General features: G+C 45.8%; 1 protein-coding gene across 7 annotated transcripts in view; it reads right to left on the minus strand.

Moving 5' to 3' along the window:
• The window catches only part of LOC140690923 (adhesion G protein-coupled receptor B1-like), a 124,389-nt gene that overhangs the window by 54,961 nt on the left and 51,264 nt on the right, over positions 1-18,164 (minus strand). For 6 of the 7 annotated variants that reach the window (XR_012066282.1, XR_012066294.1, XR_012066307.1 and 3 more), the window contains exons 2-5: positions 12,871-13,174; positions 9,370-9,676; positions 2,869-3,013; positions 1,757-1,827 (exon numbers count right to left, since the gene is read on the minus strand). The gene's annotated coding sequence lies outside the window, so the exon portion shown is untranslated. The remainder of the gene's footprint in view (positions 1-1,756; positions 1,828-2,868; positions 3,014-9,369; positions 9,677-12,870; positions 13,175-18,164) is intronic. The other variant, XR_012066285.1, reaches the window with a different exon arrangement.

The following is an 18,164-nucleotide window of genomic DNA, read 5'->3' on the forward strand; positions in this document are numbered from 1 at the left end:
CAATATAAAACACTCTAACTTAAACTGGCAATGGAACTTTGCAATTTAATACAAAAATTATCTATCAAAATCCTTCAATAAAAACCATATTTCATAAAAAATGTTAGACACATTCATTTTTAAATCAGAAACGAGAGTGCACACTGTCATTGCCTTTTTTCAGTAAAACCCCAGAGCTCCTAGACCTCTAATAGAAGACTGAAAAAAGCATAAAGATTGGAAAGGAAACAAACTACCATGGCTCTAAGAAAATATTATGGTAATAAAAAAGTCTAGACACTATTTGAATGAAAAAAGAATTCAGCCTGGTTGCTAGATCTAAAACAACATCCTACACTTAGTAACATGCACCGACAGTGATCAGTAAAACATGTCATCTAAAAAAATTTCCTTTCAGAATGTTAACAAGTGTAACTATCTGGGAACAAATTTAAGAAAATATGCAAGAGACAGGTAAAATACAAAGTTATAAAACCTCACCAAAGAGCACAGAAGGCATTTTTAAAAGGCAATCATGTTCCTGAATGTGAAAACAGTATCATAAAATGTCAACCCTCCTGGAATTCATCTATAAATTTAATCTATTTTTCATCAAAATCCCAGAAAATGCATTATTTTTAAAGACATGTGACAATGTGATTCCTAAATTGATATGAAATACTAAGAGGCCAACAACAGCCAAAGAGTTTTAAAGAAAAAGAATGATGAGGGAAGAATTTCTTTTCAACTAATAAATCTTCTTTTAAAGCTATATTCATTAAGATCTGTGGTATCAGTCTAAGGAAAAACAAATGACCAAAAGAACAGAGCAGAATCTACAGTAACATCCATGTATATTTGGGAGTTTGGTGTGTGGCATTAAAAACAAGTGAAGACAGGACAATAAAATTATATGTGGACCATCAGTCATCCACATGGAAAAATATATATAAATCCCTGTCTTGACCTGTTTACAAAAATAAATTCCAGATAGGTTAAAAGCCAAAATGTAAAAAGCTAAACTATAAAACTCATATAAGAGGATATCCTTTATGCAATTAAAGTAGGAATGGAAATTAAGTCACACACATAAAATTTAAACTTTAAACGAAAAGACTGATAAATTGAAACAGAAGTCACTAAAAACAAATTTAAAAAACATGCCATAACAGCCTGGAAGGACGCACCTCCAACATAAAAAGCACATAGCATTATAAATCCAGAAATGACCAAGAACTTCTAGAAATCAGTACAAAGGGCAAATCCTCAACAGGAAAATGGGCCAATGATATGAACAGATAGTTCAGGGAAAAGAAAATCCAAAGTGTCATTAAACACATGGAAAGAGATGCAGTGTCACAAGTCATCAATGAGAACCATCACATAGGAGGAAGTTAAGACGTCTAAAACAACAAGGGCTACATGTCATGCTCTATCAAATTAAAAAGAAGACTTAAGAAGTCTAAGTATTAGGAATCTGCAAGGATGTGGAAAAACAGCAGACTAAAAACACCGATGATGAGAATGGAAACAAATAAGAAATCAACTTGGCAAAAACCAGTGGAATTAAGCTACTGTATTGTCTGAAGAATTCCACTTCCAGGGATATTAAGGTATGCTGCTTAGAGAAACCTCCCATGAGTACACAGGACATGTGCACAAAGCTGTCCCATGTAGCACAGTTTACGGCGGCAAAAGGCTGAAGACAACCTGAAGGTCTATGAGTCAGGAAATACATAAACTGAGGTGGCTCAATCAGTGGGCTACTTTTACTTACCTACTTATTTATTTACTTTCATAATCGAAGCACAGTCAGTTTAAAACGTTGTGGTCAGTCAACAGACTACTCTGTATACAAAGTAATAGATAAAAATTAATAAAAAACAATTTGCATTTGGACATTTATGGCATAATACCATTAATGCAAATTTTTAAAATATATAAAACTGTATCTTCGTGTTCTCTAGGTAAATACACACATAGGAAAAATAAAAAACATGGATAGGAAGGAGAAACTGCCCACCTTCAGGTTGGCGGTAAGCTCAGGGGGACATGACAGATAACGGGTGCTTTATTTCTAAAACAAACAACAGAACAACAAAGATAGAAGCCAGTACAGCAGAGTGTTCACATCTATAAAATTGGGTTGGTGGGTATACATGTATCTGATGTTCTGCACACTTCTATACATTTGAAATATTTCGTAATTAAAGTTTTGTAAGTATGTGGGCAGTTCAGGAGGTGGATGTGGAAAATGCAGGTTACCGCTTCAGAAGTACGGACAGCAAAGGAAAGGAGGCTTGATGGAGGCTTAAAAACAAATTTTAAACAGGGAATGTGCTGCCTCTTCTTGTAGACTAGAGTTCACGTGTATATGCGTATATATGTAGGTATGTGCGCGCGCATGCGTGTGTGTGAGCACAATCATTTTCATTTGGAAACAGGAGAAAACAAGGAAAAGAGGACCCAGACAACGCCTGTGCTCAGGCTCCTAGGCCGCCATTAAGCCTGCAGGTGCCGGCACAGCAGGACTCTCTTAACGTCAGTGCCTGCAAGTAAGAGCGTGATTTTTTTCCTTTTTGTATTTTCACGGTATTCCTTTTTCTATATTTATCATGTTGGCTAGAATGTCTGTGAACCTTGATTAATAACAATGATGGACATATGCTGTTTCTGATTTTACTGGAAAAAATGGAGATGAAATTTATCACAGCAATGGAGACCGTGCACCACGGAGTCAGAGTAGCTGAGTTTGATCTCAGGTGCTAGCACTTACCAGGTACAAACTTAGGCAGGTACTTTAAAGTATGAGTCTCCCTTTGCACATTTATACAATGGTGAATGATTAAGGAAACTTGACTCTTGCCTACTCTACATCATTGGTCTTACCTGAATGGTTTCTTCCAGGCGGCAGCACTCCAGGCCTGGCAGCATCTCTATAACCTGGCTGGGGCTGAATGGACACAACAGCTCAGTGAACAGCTCTGCGACACACGGAGACATTTGCAGCAATTCTTGATTTACATGGAGATCTCTGAAAACAAAAAAGGCAAGAGAGCAGCATTATGTAATCACATCTATAATTAAGGCTACAGGTAAAAAATATGTTACCTTAAAACTAAGACCACAGTTTGGCCAGGTGAAATTGCAAATTACATCAGAGACCCTCTAAATAACATTATTTCTCACTTTAATGGTTGTCAAAATTATGTATTTTAGACCTAAACTTTATCTACTTTTGGGAATTTCTATTTTAATAATAGTATTGACTTACAAAATATCACACTTACACATGTATAAAGGGAGAATTCTGTAAGACACACAAGGCTTTCTTTTGTCAGCTTTAAAATAAAATATACGTATGCCTTTGACCCACATACCCACACCTCAACCGCACCCCAAAACTCAGGATGGAGAAAATATTCACTCTTACTCCATGAAAGTCATTCTGAATTACAATCTTGTGTAGTAGGCTATTTCTCGGGGAGAATAAACTGTTTTGAAAAGCCTACATTAAAATGATTCCAAAATTTAAATTCTGATTTTAAAATATTTGACAAAGAAAATGAATACTGTGCAGGAATGAAAACGTCTGGTCTAGTCCTTCCCCAAACTCCAAAAACTGCACAAAAACAGGCCAGTCTGGACTGCGCTTCTAGACCTCTGGACTTCACAGCCTCCCTCAGTGTCTTGTTCTGACAACTTAAGGCCACCTCAACTTGGCCTACATCCTGACTGTGTGAACTCTCTGCTCATTCCCACGTGTCCAGTCCTTGGGGTGGGGGGTGGCATATAATGACTACTTGGGACCTTTTAGACTGAGAATTCAAATAATCACTCACAACCCGTAAGAGTAAAGAAAATTATTTTCCACATATCTTTTATTCAAATCAAGTTGTTTCACAAGACCACAAAGCTAAAGTTTCAGCTTTCCATATACATCCAGGTTAAAAAAGCCACAACACACTCCTGTGCCAACTAAATACAAAACCCTAAGTGAGTACGTCGGTCTGTCTACAAAACACTTTAAATGTCTTAACTACAGGTAACTTTAAATGTCTTAACTAGAGGTAGCAAAGCCACGCCTACAGCCTGTAGGAATTTATAACATAATAAACAACAATGTTCCACAAACTGGACAGGCAACTGACTGGCTCAGACAGAAGGCTGTCCTCAGGCAAGAAGGAACCCAGCAGCTTCGGTCCCTTCAGTCTCCATGCTGACCCTGTATGCTGCACAGAGCAGCCAGGATTGCTCATTGAGAGCAGCCACAATACCAAACGCGCATTCATGAGACACACCCCAAAGCAGATGAGTGCACCATCCTAACAGCAAAGATCCTGGCCTGTGAAACCAATGCAACAGCAGAGAGAAGGCAGATTTTTCAGGGGGTTTGGTCAATTTCCACTTCCCTACTTACACACGTCTCCATTCTTTAGAACATGACTCGAAGAAAGCATCACCATGTGCCCAGACTTGCAGATCCCTCACACCACTGACCAAGCAAAGCACACACTGTGAAGTCAGCCACTTAAACTGGGCCCAGTGCGGTCAGGGAGCGGTGGCCACGGAGGCAAGGGCAGAGGGGTGCCCTGAGGGAGCCAGTGGATTTGCTTCAGGCTCCTGTCTCCCCTACACCTGGCTTGTCGGCAGCCTTTGCTGTCCCAGATGGCAGGACACACATTTCCCAGTTTGCTTACCAGAGGCTGGGGAGATGGGGTCAGCCGTTAGCGGTCCGGTGGTCCCTGCCCCCCACCTCTACCATGACACGGCCGCTTCCCAGGAGCAAGCGGACTGGGACACGTATGTCCCATGACCTGGGGTGGCAGAGGCCATCCCCAAGGCAGGCCGGCTGCAAGGAAAACTGGAGCAAAGAGGCCAGCTCCTCCAAGGCAGGCCCCCTCCCCCAGCTGCCCCCTGCTCCCTAACTGCACCAGGCCCACCTCCTGGGAGCTGGCTGACTTGGGGACATGCCTACAGTGAACCTGGGGCAGCAGAGGCCACTCCCAGGCCAGGCCACAGCGAAGATGGGAGCAAATGACTGGCTCACAAGGGGCAGCCGCCCTCCTCCCACCACCGCAGCCACTGCTGCTACTGTCTACCCAGCCTCCTTGACTGCACTGAGCCCATGGTCTTACCAAAATGGATACACAGGGAACATACATCAATATAATAAAAGCTATTTATAACAAACCTACAGCCAACATAATACTCTACGGTGAAAAGCTGAAAGCCTTTCCACTAAAATCTGGAACAAGACAGGGATGCCCACTCTCACTACCTCTATTCAATATAGTATTGAAGGTCCCAGCCATAACAGTTGGACAACAAAAAGAGAAAAAAGGGATCCAATTTGGAAGAGAAGAGGTAAAACTGTCATTATATACCATTATGTGACATGATACTATATATAGAAAACCCTAAAGGCTCCACACAAAAACTACTAGAACTAATAAAAGAATTCAGCCAGGTAGCAGGACACAGCATCCACATACAGACATCAGCAGCATTTCTTTACATGAAATTAATAATCCCTTTTAAAACTGCACCCAAAAAAATAAAATACTGAGGAATGAATCTGATCAAGGAAGTGAAAGACATATGTGGAGACTTACAAAACACTGACTAAGGAAATTAAAGAGGACTTAAAGCAATGGAAAGATACCCCATGTTCTTGTATTGGAAGAATTAGTATTGTTAAAATGGCCATACTACGCAAAGCAATCTACAGATTTAATGCGATCCCTATCAAATTACCCAGGACATTTGTCACAGAATTACAACAAATTATCCTCAAATTTATATGGAATCACAAAAGACCAGAATTACCAAAGCATTACTGAAGAAAACAATGGAGCTGGAGGAATAACCCTCCCAGACTGCAGACAATACTACAGAGCTACAATCAAAACATCATGGTATTGAAACAAAAACAGACATATGGATCAATGGAACAGAATAGAGAGCCCAGAAATAAACACACAAACTTGGTCAATTAATCTTTGACAAACGAGGCCAGAACATACAATGGAGTAGAGACAGTCTCTTCAGCAAATGGTGTAGTTGGAAAACTGGACAGCTGCGTGTAAATCAATGACATTAGACTACTCCCTCCCACCATACACAAAAGTAAATTCAAAATGGCTTAAAGACATAAACATAAGACAAGACACTATACACCTCTTAGAAGAAAACTTAGGCAAAACATTACCTGATATACATCTCAGAAATGTTTTCCTAGGGCAGTCTACCCAAGTAACAGAAATAAAAGCAAAAATAAACACACAAATGGGACCAAACTGAATTTATCAGCTTTTGCACAGCAAAGAAAACCATAAGCAAAACACAATGACAACCTACGGAATGGCAGAAAATATTTGTAAATGATTCAACTGACTAAGACTTAACTTCCAGAATATATAAACAGCTCGTAAAACGTAGTAACAAAGACAGACAACCCAATCCAAAAATGGGCAGAAGACCTAAACAAGCATTTCTCCAATGAAGACTACAAATGGCCAATAGGCACATGAAAAAATGCTCAATAGCACTAATTATCAGAGAAATGCAAATCAAAACTACAATGAGGTATCAGCTCAAACCAATCAGAATGGCCATCACTCCAAAGTTCATAAAGATAAACGCTGGAGAGGATGTGGAGAGAAGGGAACCCTCTTACACTGCTGGTGGGAATGTAGTTTGGTGTAGCCATTAGGGAAAACAGTTTGGAAATTCCCCATAAACCTAAAAATACGCTTACCCTAGGATCCAGCAATCCCACTTCTGGGTATATATCCAGAGGGAACTCCAATCTGAAAAGATACCTGCACCCCAGTATTCATAACACCACTATATACAATAGCCAAGACATTGTAAAGCAACCTAAATGAAGCAGCAGATGACTGGATAAAGAAGTTGCAGTATATTTATACAATGGAGTACTACTCTGCCATCAAAAAGGGTAAAATAATGACATTTGCAGCACCATGAATGGACCTAGAGATCATCATTCCAAGTGAAATGAGCCAGAAAGAGAAAGAAAAATACCATATCACTCATATGCGCAATCTAAAAAAAACACACTAGGAAATCATCTGCAGACTTAGTGAAGAATCTTATGGTTACCAGGGAAAGGGGGTGGGGAAGAGAGAAATTTGGAAGTTTGAGATTTACAAACGTTAGCCACTATACATAAAAATAGATTTAAAACAAGTTTATTCTGTATAGCACAGAAACCTATATTCAATATCTGGAAATAACCTATAATGGAAAAGCCGCTACACCTACCAACTGAGGAAGCAAGAGAAGAGTTAATTATCCTGGGCTAGAGCCTGGTCCTCGGAAAGTCTTTGCCCACCGCTGACACTGCCCCCTGACCTCACTGCACTCTCCTCCCAGGAGCAGGCTGACATGAAGACATGCCTCCCGTGAAGCTGTGGTAGCAGAGGCCGCCCCCAGGACAGGGCCCAGGGGAGATGAGAGCAAGTCCACCTGCTGGGGGTGGGGGGTGGGGAGCAGCACACCTCCACGTCGCCGCCCTCTAACTGCAGCCCACTGACCTGGAAACAAGTGTCCTGCGAACCTGGGGCAGTGGCAGGGAGAAGGGCGTTGCCCCTGGCTAACTGGTATGTGCCCCCACATCCACCGCGGCATGGCCTGGGGGCGGCCTCTGCCGCTCCAGGCATGTACCCAGGTCAGCCAGCTCCCGGGAGGCGGGCGCGGTGTGGTCGGAGGCAGGGGCGGCTGTGGCGGGTTTAAGGGTCTGCCTATGAGAGGCTGTGGATTTGCTTCAAACTCCCCCGCAGCCTGTCCTGGCCTCTGCCTCTAACACCCCAAGTTCTCAGGACTCAAGCAACAGGTCAATCAGCTTCTGGAAAGGGGGCGCTGTGCTGTCAGCGGGCAGCGGCGGCGGGACTGGGGCTGCCCTGTGCAAGCGCGGGGATTTGCTCCCGTTACCCACTGACGCTGCCGCCGCCCAGGCACACTGACCGCACGGCGCCCGCCTCCCAGGAGCAGGTTTACCTGTAACCTGCATTCTGCGAACCTGGGGCAGCAGAGGCCGCCCACAGGACAGCATGCGGGGTAGATGGGAGCAAGTCCACTGGCTCCCAGGCGCACACCTCTCTCCCCGCCGCTTCCGCTGCCGCCGCCGCCGCCCTCGCACCCTGACAGCACCGCGTCGCCTCCCAGGAGAAGGCTGAACGCCAGACACGCAACCCGCGAACATGGAGAAGCAGACACTGCTCCAGGCCACGGGGAAAAGGGCAAGAAATCCAGGAATCTGCACGGCGAAGCCCGCATCCCACTGCGGCCGCCGCCGCGGCCCCGCGCCCGCCTCCCAGGACGGCATGCGGGGCAGATGGGAGCAAGTCCACTGGCTCTCAGGAGCACACCCCTCTCCCCGCCGCCGCCGCCGCCCGCCGCCGCCGCCCCCCGCCGCCGCCGCCGCCGCCGCCGCCGCCCTCGCACCCTGACAGCACCGCGTCGCCTCCCAGGAGCAGGCTGACCGCCAGACACGCAACTCGCGAAAGGGAAGCAGACACTGCTACAGGCCACGGGGAAAAGGCAAGAAATCCACGAACTTGCACGGCGAAGCCCGTATCCCACTGCGGCCGCCGCCGCCGCGGCCCCGCGACCGCACCGCGCCCGCCTCCCAGGAGCAGGTTAACCTGTAACCTGCGTTCTGCGAACCTGGGGCAGCAGAGGCCGCCCCCAGGACAGCATGCGGGGTAGATGGGAGCAAGTCCACTGGCTCCCAGGAGCACACCCCTCTCCCCCCCGCCGCCGCCGCCGCCGCCGCCGCCGCCGCCGCCGCCGCCGCCGCCGCCGCCGCCCGCCGCCGCCGCCGCCACCCGCCGCCCGCCGCCGCCGCCCGCCGCCGCCGCCGCCCTCGCACCCTGACAGCACCGCGTCGCCTCCCAGGAGCAGGCTGACCGCCAGACACTCACCCCGCGAACATGGGGAAGCAGACACTGCTCCAGGCCCCGGGGAAATGCGCAACAAGTCCAGGAGCTTGCATGGTCAAGCCCGCATCCCACTGCGGCCGCCGCCGCGGCCCCGCGACCGCACCCGCCTCCCGGGAGCAGGCCATGACCTGAGGCCGGTCCGAAGTGCTCCCGGGCCCGTCGGCGCCCTCCCACCTCCCGGAGCTTCAACCGCTTCCCCAAACCCGGGTACAAGCAGCAGCTAAGAAATGGGATTCAGGGACTCCTAACGGGGGAGAGGGGGGCACCACGACCCACAGCGGCGGCCTGCACCGCCTCAAGGCCCTAACGTGTCGAGCGGCCCAGGCCTCCCACGCACCCCCAACCCGTGAGCCTCCCCAGCTGCGCAGCCCAGGCCTCTCCCGCCGGCTCCCCGATCTGCGCGCCCCCACCAGCACCCCCTTACCTGCCCGGCGACGGCAGCAGAGGCGACAGCAAGCGGCAGCCCAGTCCCCACACCGCCTTCTTCCTCGGAAGCTGGTCAGGAGCGCCCGGCTTTCGCCCGGCTCCCAAACGCTCTGGGCGGTTCCGGCGTCCGCGTCCCTGCTCCTTCCGCCGGAAGCGCCCACCCTCAGGCTGGGGCTCCACCCCTACGGGCTGCGGCGAGCGGTTAGTTTGAAAATCGTTTTGCATAGTTTGATTGAGTTAAGTTTCTGTTGCTTTTATCTTCTTTCCCTTCCTTCTCTGGTTAATGAGAAAATTCCTAAAGTTGCCTGTAGAAAAAGAAAACAGGCATGAGAGTAATTAGGCAATAAATATTTAAATGTAAAATGCAAGAGGCTTAGAGAACCCAGATTTTGAAAAATTAACTCTCTCTCTCATTTCTAGGAAAGAGGTTCATAGGAGTATATTTAGTTTTTCAGTGCTCATGAACGTTTATGCGAGAATCCCCCACTGGTTCTCATTTTGTGCCCTGAATTCTGAGCTCAGTCTACCACGGTATTCACAGATCAGATGAGTCAGAATAGAGTAATTTACTAGAAGCATAGCCTACTTAGCAATAGTGGAAAATTAGTTCAGGCGATTCTTTAAATAGCATTTAAGTTTTAACTGGGTAAACTCCTGCTTAGTTAGTTGCTATGTACACTACAGTGAGCAGTCGTCAATTTGGCCTTAAGTTGATTCTTATTATGTATGGTCTCTAAATTCTATCTTAAACTTTTAGATTATTTGTCTATTGATTCCTTAGCTCGTGTTATAGAATATTAGAATAGTAACCAAAATCTGATTAAATACTTGATCTTTAAAATGTAATAGATTTTAAAACAAGACATTGATTGGTTTTATCAAAGAAGATGGCTTATTTATTGGACTCTCTCACGTACAGCTGTTATAGCAAAACTGCACATACAGAAGTATTTATTCAATGACAACTTTTCAGAGCTTAATGCTTATAAAAACAGATGATGGAATGAGATATAAGTGGGATCATTTTCAGCCTACACCTATTAACACTATGTTACCATATTCTAGTTGATTAAATTCTCAGCCTCCATTTTCTTACAATCTTGAAAATGAATGGTAATGAGATTAGCCTCACAGGCTTTCTGTGAGGACTTAATAAGATAATTTACATAGAGCCCTTAGCAAAATGCCTAGTGTGTAGTAGGTTTCAGGAAATGTTAACTATTATTTCTGAGTTAGAAAAAGATTTTGCTCTGCTTACAAGCAAAACATTTCTATGTCCATATTATGTTAACTTATACAGATTTCTCTCTTTTCTTTCATCATCAAAGCAACACACTACATCTGTGAACATTAGGCTAAACCATGCTTCACTTTTATAAAGATGGGAATGGGAAAAATAAATCTATACTGTAAGGAAAAAAGTCACCTAATTCCAGATTAGTGCTTTACCTTTTTTAATTTCAACAATAATTATATATAAATTCAAACACAGTTTGAAGTTTTATTTTGTATAATTGTGCATCTAGTTAATTAAGCTTTAATGGAGAAAAATCTTATAAAAATATCATCTACATATGAAAAACTGTTACTAATGTATAATTTAATATATTTGAGGAAGAGTTTGTATGTGGGTGTGTGTGTTGGTGTGAGTGTGTATTGGTGTGTGTTGGTCTGTCTGGTCTGTCTGGGTGTGGGAAAAGAGAGAAGAATAAGTGGTGGGAGTTTTGTTCTTTCATTGGTAGAGAAATTATTTAGAAACAAAAACAAAAGGTAGAAGTTAATATGGATTTATCTGGGTACAGAATTTAAACAGTGATTAACTCAGAATCCAGGCTTAAGACTAAGTATTCAATAGTTTTATAAGTTGCCATTAATAGCTCCACATTTAAATACTCAGGGTTGTAGAGGACACTGAACTCTAGGTGGTAAAAAATAATACACATAATATGAACAGGCCAGAGGAATTTCTCACAGTCATGCACACTTGGATGTATAACAGATATCTCAACATACTCAAAATAAATGTTTCTTTTTTTTAATTTTCAACATGCTTCTACTGCAATCTCATATTTCTTAGTAAGTAGAAGTCCACTTTCAGCTGCTCAGTCCAAACTTCAGCAATTTTTGACTCTTATCTTTGATATTTCCCGTCTAATCTATTAGCAAATCCTATCACATTTTACTTTGAAAATAAATCAAGAATCCAAATATTGCTCATCATCTCCATCACAGCCCCTGGTCTAAGATACAATCAACTCTTCAGGTCACTGTAACAGCTTTCAAACCAGTGTCCTCCTTCCACATTTGCCCCCAGTGGTCCATTCTCCATCTAGTAAACAGAAAGGTCAGGTAATACTGCATTTCTGTTACAAGTAGCTTTCCTCTCATACACATTAAGCCGAAGTTTAATGGCTACTACCCATGTCACTGGCCTACTTTCTACCGCTCTGTCCTCTTTCATGCTGCTATTTTCACAGTGTTCTCTCATCGTCGTCATTTTTAAGCCCTTTTCTGCTTTGGAGGCTATCAACTGCTTCTCCTATGACCTGAATGTTTTCACCCACGTGTCTGCAGTGGTTGCCCTCCCTTCACTCAGCTGTCTGATAAAATGTCACTTCTACACAGAGTCCTTTCCTGAAACCTCTGTGTCAAATAGCTACCCTTGCAACACTTACCATCCAGTTTTGTTCCATTTTTTGCTAAAACATCTATTATTACCTAATATGTAGTAATTTATATGTTTATAGCCTTTCTTCTCTCCCTATCAGGTCACAATCAGGGTGTTTTCTCAGGGAGAAGACTTTGTTTATTGCTCAATCACAGGAACTCAAGGACCACATATGGTCTGTTGTAGAAACTCAGCAAGTAGCGGCAGGGGCAAAAATTGGGAGGACGCAGCAAGAAACTGGGCCTCCAGTAAATGGGCCCAAATCTGCAGAATCTGCTAGCACCTTAATCTTGGACTTCCTGGTCTCCAGAACTGTAGTAAACATATTTCTGTTGTTTATAAGCCACCCAGTTTATGGTTATTTTTGTTATAGCAACTCTTACAGAATAAGACAGTCCCTAAGTTTGTCTCCAAGTTCACCAAGGGCAGGACTCGGGTCTGTTCACCGGATTTCAGGGCCACTGTCAGAGTGGTTGTGTATTCCATGGGAGCTCCGTGTGCACAGTGAGATAGAGGGGGTTGGTGAGACCGGGGGAGCCAGCCCCTCTGGAGCTGGGCTGGAAATGAGGAACGAGACAGAAACCACACCATGGACGGAGGCGGTGAGGAGACTGGTCCGTCAGTATTGGGAGGGGCGATCACAGTGAGAACGTGAGCCTCTCTGCACGGTCCTGTTGGATGTGCTTGGAATGCAAGGCCCTGACTGCTCTTCGGGCTCTTTTCCAGAGTTGCGTTTTAGTGAGTGGCCTTGAGGGATGCGGTAACGTCTTGTCCCCTGCACCCACCCCCCCACCCCCTCACCGTCCCCAGACAGAAAGTAGCCTTGCTTACTGCTTCACTGTACAGCTGCTGTTTTCTGAGTTCAGTGCTGCTCGGCTGCAACGCAGGCCCACTGCATGCGTGGTGTCCACCTGGGTCCCTCTGCGATGCCCCCACTGGGGCCTGGGGGTTTGGGGTGCTCTAGCTGCTTGCTGTGCCACGGGTCGTAAAGTCCTTTGTCACTGACCCGTGAGTCTCGTGTCCTCTGCCAGCAGCCATGGAACTGTGGCAGGCTCACTTGTTAGCCTGCAAGTCGGATAAGGTCCCAGCTGGGGGGCGGATTCTTGGGGACCTTGTTCTGTCCCAGCCTCAGACTCTAAAGAGAATGACACTTTCTCAGCTTGCTCTGAAGCCACCTTTTTGTTTATGGTGACAAACTGTCCTTTCACCCCATGGCCACCTGTCCCCTTCCTGTAGCCCTCGGGTGATTACTCACATGCCCTCCCCTGCCACCAACCCCCCCCCACACACACACACCAAGAGGTCCCTTAGGGACATAATTTAGGCCAGGTCTCTGCCAAATGATGGATCTCTTTGGACCTCATGCATCTGTCTACCTGAAAGTGCTCATCAGTATTGACTCCACCTGCCTGTCTCCTCACCCCTTGGGGCTGTCAGGCAAAGAAGATCCAGAAGGATGGACAAGAGATGGAGAGCAGCCTCTGCTGCTTTGATGCTGTGCATTCTGAGAATTTCTATTCATGCAAACATTCTACACATTCCTCGCTGAATGTCTGCAAAATGAATCATTAATCGTTTCAGGAATACACAAAAGAATAAGACAGAGAGAGCCGCCGAGTGACAGAAGAAGCAAGAAGGTTTTGATCCCTCTGGATCAGCATCTGTGCCCCCAGGCAAGTTGTTTAACTTCTTGGAGAATCAGGTTTCCTCATCTATAAAATGGAGGCATATTAGACTACGTGTGTCAAGAGTTGCTTTCATAACGTGGAAAAGTATCAAGCGTGTTGCTGGCCACAGAGCTGCCTCCATCTAAAGACCTAAGTCCCCCACTTCTCTTAAAATTCGCAGTCATGGGAGGTGGAGGAGTGGAGATGAGGAGGTGGGGCAGGGCTAAACTCAGATTAAAGGAATAATAGAAGAGCCAAGGACCCCAGAAATCAAAGGCCTCCCTAACTCTCAGTCCTCAACTCTAGTAATTATCCAGATGCCACCCAGGATGTAAATAAAACACTTAGTGATGGTCTTAAACTTAATGAATGCTTTACTGTTCAATCACTGTATCCTATGTTGTTGTTGAGACACTGCCAGTGAATCCATGGACATGGGTGGCCAAGTATTAGAGGGACTCTGTCCCTTGGCCTTATGTGACACCTCTTGGTCTGGCTTCTTTGGGAAAAGGTAGAGATAAAGTAAAAGAGCAGATTTGGAGACTTCCTGGTGGACCGTGGTGACCAGAACTGCCCCCATTCCTGGGGCCGTGAGGTTGGCTATAGCTCCGTTTTGGAGCGAGTTTCTTTTGGGTCACTGCGGCCCTTTGACAAAGCCAAGCCCACAGCCTGTTGGATGCTCTGCGCGGCCCTGAGCCCCGATTTGATGGCCGTGTCAATCCAGCCATGGGGCAGGGCCGTGTGCTCACCGGCAAAGTGGACCCGCCCCTCTGGCTTACAGAGCTCCTGGGCACAGTCCACATACTGGTAGGGAGTGAAGAAGGCGAAGCCACCCATGGAGTGGGGGTCCTGGCTCCAGTGCTTGATGGCGGAGTAGGGGCACAGGGCCCGCAGCTCCTCTTTGGGGAGGTCATGGACTGCAGCCAGGTCGTCCAGGACGACATCGACTGCCTGGGCGAGGTCCATGGCATCAAAGAAAGAGGAGTCATCGTCCACAGTATAGGAGGCCAGGATGACCCCTGTGCCATTGGGGAAGACATGGCTGGGGTAGAAGATAAAGCGGGAAGGCCGGTCAGTGCTGGACTTGCCCCCAAAGATGCCTTTGCGCTCCCAGAAACGTTGCGTGCAGGCCAGGATCACTTTGGTGGCACTGCTGTAGTGAATGGATCGCAGCGCATCCTCCTTGCCTCGAGAGAGAGGGGGCTGGAAACGGAGGAGCCGGACAGCCTTGGCTGGGATGGCCACAATCACATAATCAGCAGTCAGATGTGCCCTGGGTCGCAGGGGGTCAGGTGTTCGGTAGGTGATGTGGACTTGGTCTCCGAAGGACTCCACCAGCTCTGCAGGAGAGTGGAGCTGGACTGTCCCAGGCAAGAGGGCAGCATGCAGGGCCTGGGGGAGCTGGTCAAAGCCCCCAGTGATTTCATCTAACCTAAAGGTGAGCAGACAAGGAAGGGAAAAGGAAGCAGGTTGATGGACAAGGCCGTGCAGAGGATGGCCGCTTGGCTGAGCTCTCTAATGGACCCACTCTGGCCTGTGTGCTAGGGAGACAGCCATTGGCAAAAGGAGGACATGCCAGGCAGGGCAGCTTTAACTCCAGGAAACTAGAGATAAGTGCCACTGGGGACTGACAGATGAGAAAAATGCATCCCCTCTGGGCAGGTACAGGCCCTTGCCAGAGCCCCAGGCTTGAAACATGGATCATGCCTGGCTGTCAGTCATAGCCCTCCTGCCTCCTCAAACAGCCACCTCCAGGCAGGACCCTGTGGGGCTGACAAAGAACCAGGGCTCTTAGAAGCTCTCAGTCCCTTCCATAATCCCAGCCTCAAGGCACGCAGCACCATCATGTTTCCCAGTCAGCCTGTCTTAAGACCTTCCTCTTCCTTCCATTCTCCCTTTAAGACAGTCCTTGGCTTGAGTTTTAATGGATGCACCCTGAAAAAATTCTGGGAGGAAGGGAGAAGATGCTGCTGGGAAAAAAAGAAGACTGGATGCGCAAATAACAGAGCCAAGCCCCCTGGGCCACTGAGGGCTTGCAGGGTCTGTTGCCCTCTTGTGAATCTCTGTAGCCTTTTTTTTTTTTTTAGTTGGAGTCCTGTCACAGAACCCGAAGGGAGGGTAAATCTCAGTTTATTTTGTCTTTGCAGCCCCAGCCTGTCCTGAGAGCAGCCAGGGGCTTGGTGGCTGGGATCTGGAGTTAGCACCCCTGACACATCGTCCTGGGCTGAAAGACAGTGAGTGCCCCTGGTCACGACCCTCACCTGTGTAATGGGAGAGCAGGTGAGGCCCAGAGCAAAGCAGATCTGTAGCTTCCCGATGGACTGCCTCTTAGCCAGAGGTTCTCAAAGCGGGGCTCCCAGGCAGAAAGAGAAAAAGCTGGGGTGAGGGTAAGCCTAGACATCTAAGCCTAGACATATTCTAATGGCTCTTATTGACTTGTTGAGTCATTTATTGCTCACTCATTCAGCATGCCTTTACTGTCCACCCCTACTCCGGGACTTGGGATCCCTTAGGGAATAAAACTCACAGGACTTCCACAAGAGATGGAGGAAATGCAAATTAAACCCCAGTGAGATTCCCCTTCTCGTCCATTAGCCATGAGAGATGGCTGCAATTCAAAGACTGATTCTAGGAAATGCTGGCCAACATATGGAGCAACTGGAACCCTCATACGGTGTTGGTGGGTGTGTAACTCAGTTTAATCACTTTGGAAAACTATTTGTCATTCTCTACTGATGCAACATATATGTATATCCTACAATCTAGAAATTCCACTCCTTGGTACAGATCCACAAATAAATAAGTACATATGTCCACAAAAGACATGGACAGGAATTTTCATAATGGCCCCAAATTCAAACTGACATAAATAAACAATATATAAAGTGTATATTCATATAATACTACCCAGCAGAAACCAAGCAATTACACAAAGAAAACAAAACTTACTACTGATAACAATCACAACATGGGTGAATCTTACATACTCTTATTATTTCACGTCCATGATGTTTAAAGACACGCAGAACTAACCACTGGAGATAAAAGTAACAGTAGGGATTACCACCTGAGGGTATTGACTGGAATGGAGCACAGGAGAACTTCCTGGGGCGATGGAAATGGTTCATATCATCTGGGTGGTCCCTCGAGTGTATAAATACACTCAACTTCATCAAATAAGATACGCACACTGTGCTATATATATAAACCATACCCTAGTCAGAATTTAAAAACAAATTCTAAAATCATGATCAAAGAAATAGACATGGATGGCCTACTAGATCAAGATTTCAAAAAAGGAGTGATTACAGTACTGAAGGAACTAAAAGAAATAGTGTTTAGAGATATAAAATATCTCAAAACTGAAATAGAAGCTATAAAGAAGAACCAAGTAGAATTAGTAAACTCATTGGATGAGATGAGAGCTGACCTAAAGGCTGTGCAAAGCAGGCTAGATAACGCAGAGGTATGGATAAGTGACCGAGAAGACAGGACAACAGGAAGCGCCCAGTCAGAACAGCTGAGAGAAAAACAAATAAAAAATAATGAAAACAACACAAGGGACCTATGGGACAATATAAAGCCTGCCAATCTATGCATGATAGGGGTTCCAGAAGGGGAAGAAAGAACAAAGGGGATTGAAAAGGTATTTGAAGAAATCATGACTGAAAGCTTCCCAAACCTAAGGGAATCAGATAGCCAAGTACAGGAGGCTCAGAGGGTCCCAAACAGGAAGAGCCCAAACAGATCCACACCAAGACATATTATAATCAAGATGGCCAGAGTCAAGGATAAAGAAATGATCCTAAAAGTAGCAAGAGAAAAACAAAGAGTGAGTTACAAGGGAACCCCCAGAAGGCTCTCAGCTGTTTTCTCGACACAAACACTACAGGCCAGGAGGGAGTGACAAGATATATTCAAAGTCCTGCATGAAAAAAAGATGCAGCCTAGGGTACTCTATTCAGCAAGGCTATCCTTTAGAATAGAAGGAGAGATAAAGACCTTCACAGACAAGCAAAAATTGAAAGAGTTTAGCAACACTAAACCCATGCTGAAAGAAATATTGACAGGTCTACTCTAGAAAAGCAGCAGGATGCTACAAAACTGAGAAACTCATAACTGGAAAGGAGATAACTGCCATGAATTACAAAAAGAATAAACACAAAATTGTAAAAGAAGACATCCAAATCATTAAGAGTGGGAGAGGGAAGCAAGGAAAGCCACTGTGGAAAACAGTATGGAGATTTCTCAAAAGACTAGGAATAGACTTACCATATGACCCAGGAATCCCGCTCCTGGGCATAAATCCAGAAGGAACCCTACACCAAAATGACACCTGCACCCCAATGTTCATAGCAGCATTATTTACAATAGCCAAGACATGGAAACAGCCTAAATGTCCATCAGCAGATGACTGGATAAAGAAGATGTAATATGTTTATATCATGAAATACTGTT

The sequence above is a fragment of the Vicugna pacos genome, chromosome 3 (assembly GCF_048564905.1).
Source record: "Vicugna pacos chromosome 3, VicPac4, whole genome shotgun sequence".
Lineage (NCBI taxonomy): Eukaryota > Metazoa > Chordata > Mammalia > Artiodactyla > Camelidae > Vicugna > Vicugna pacos.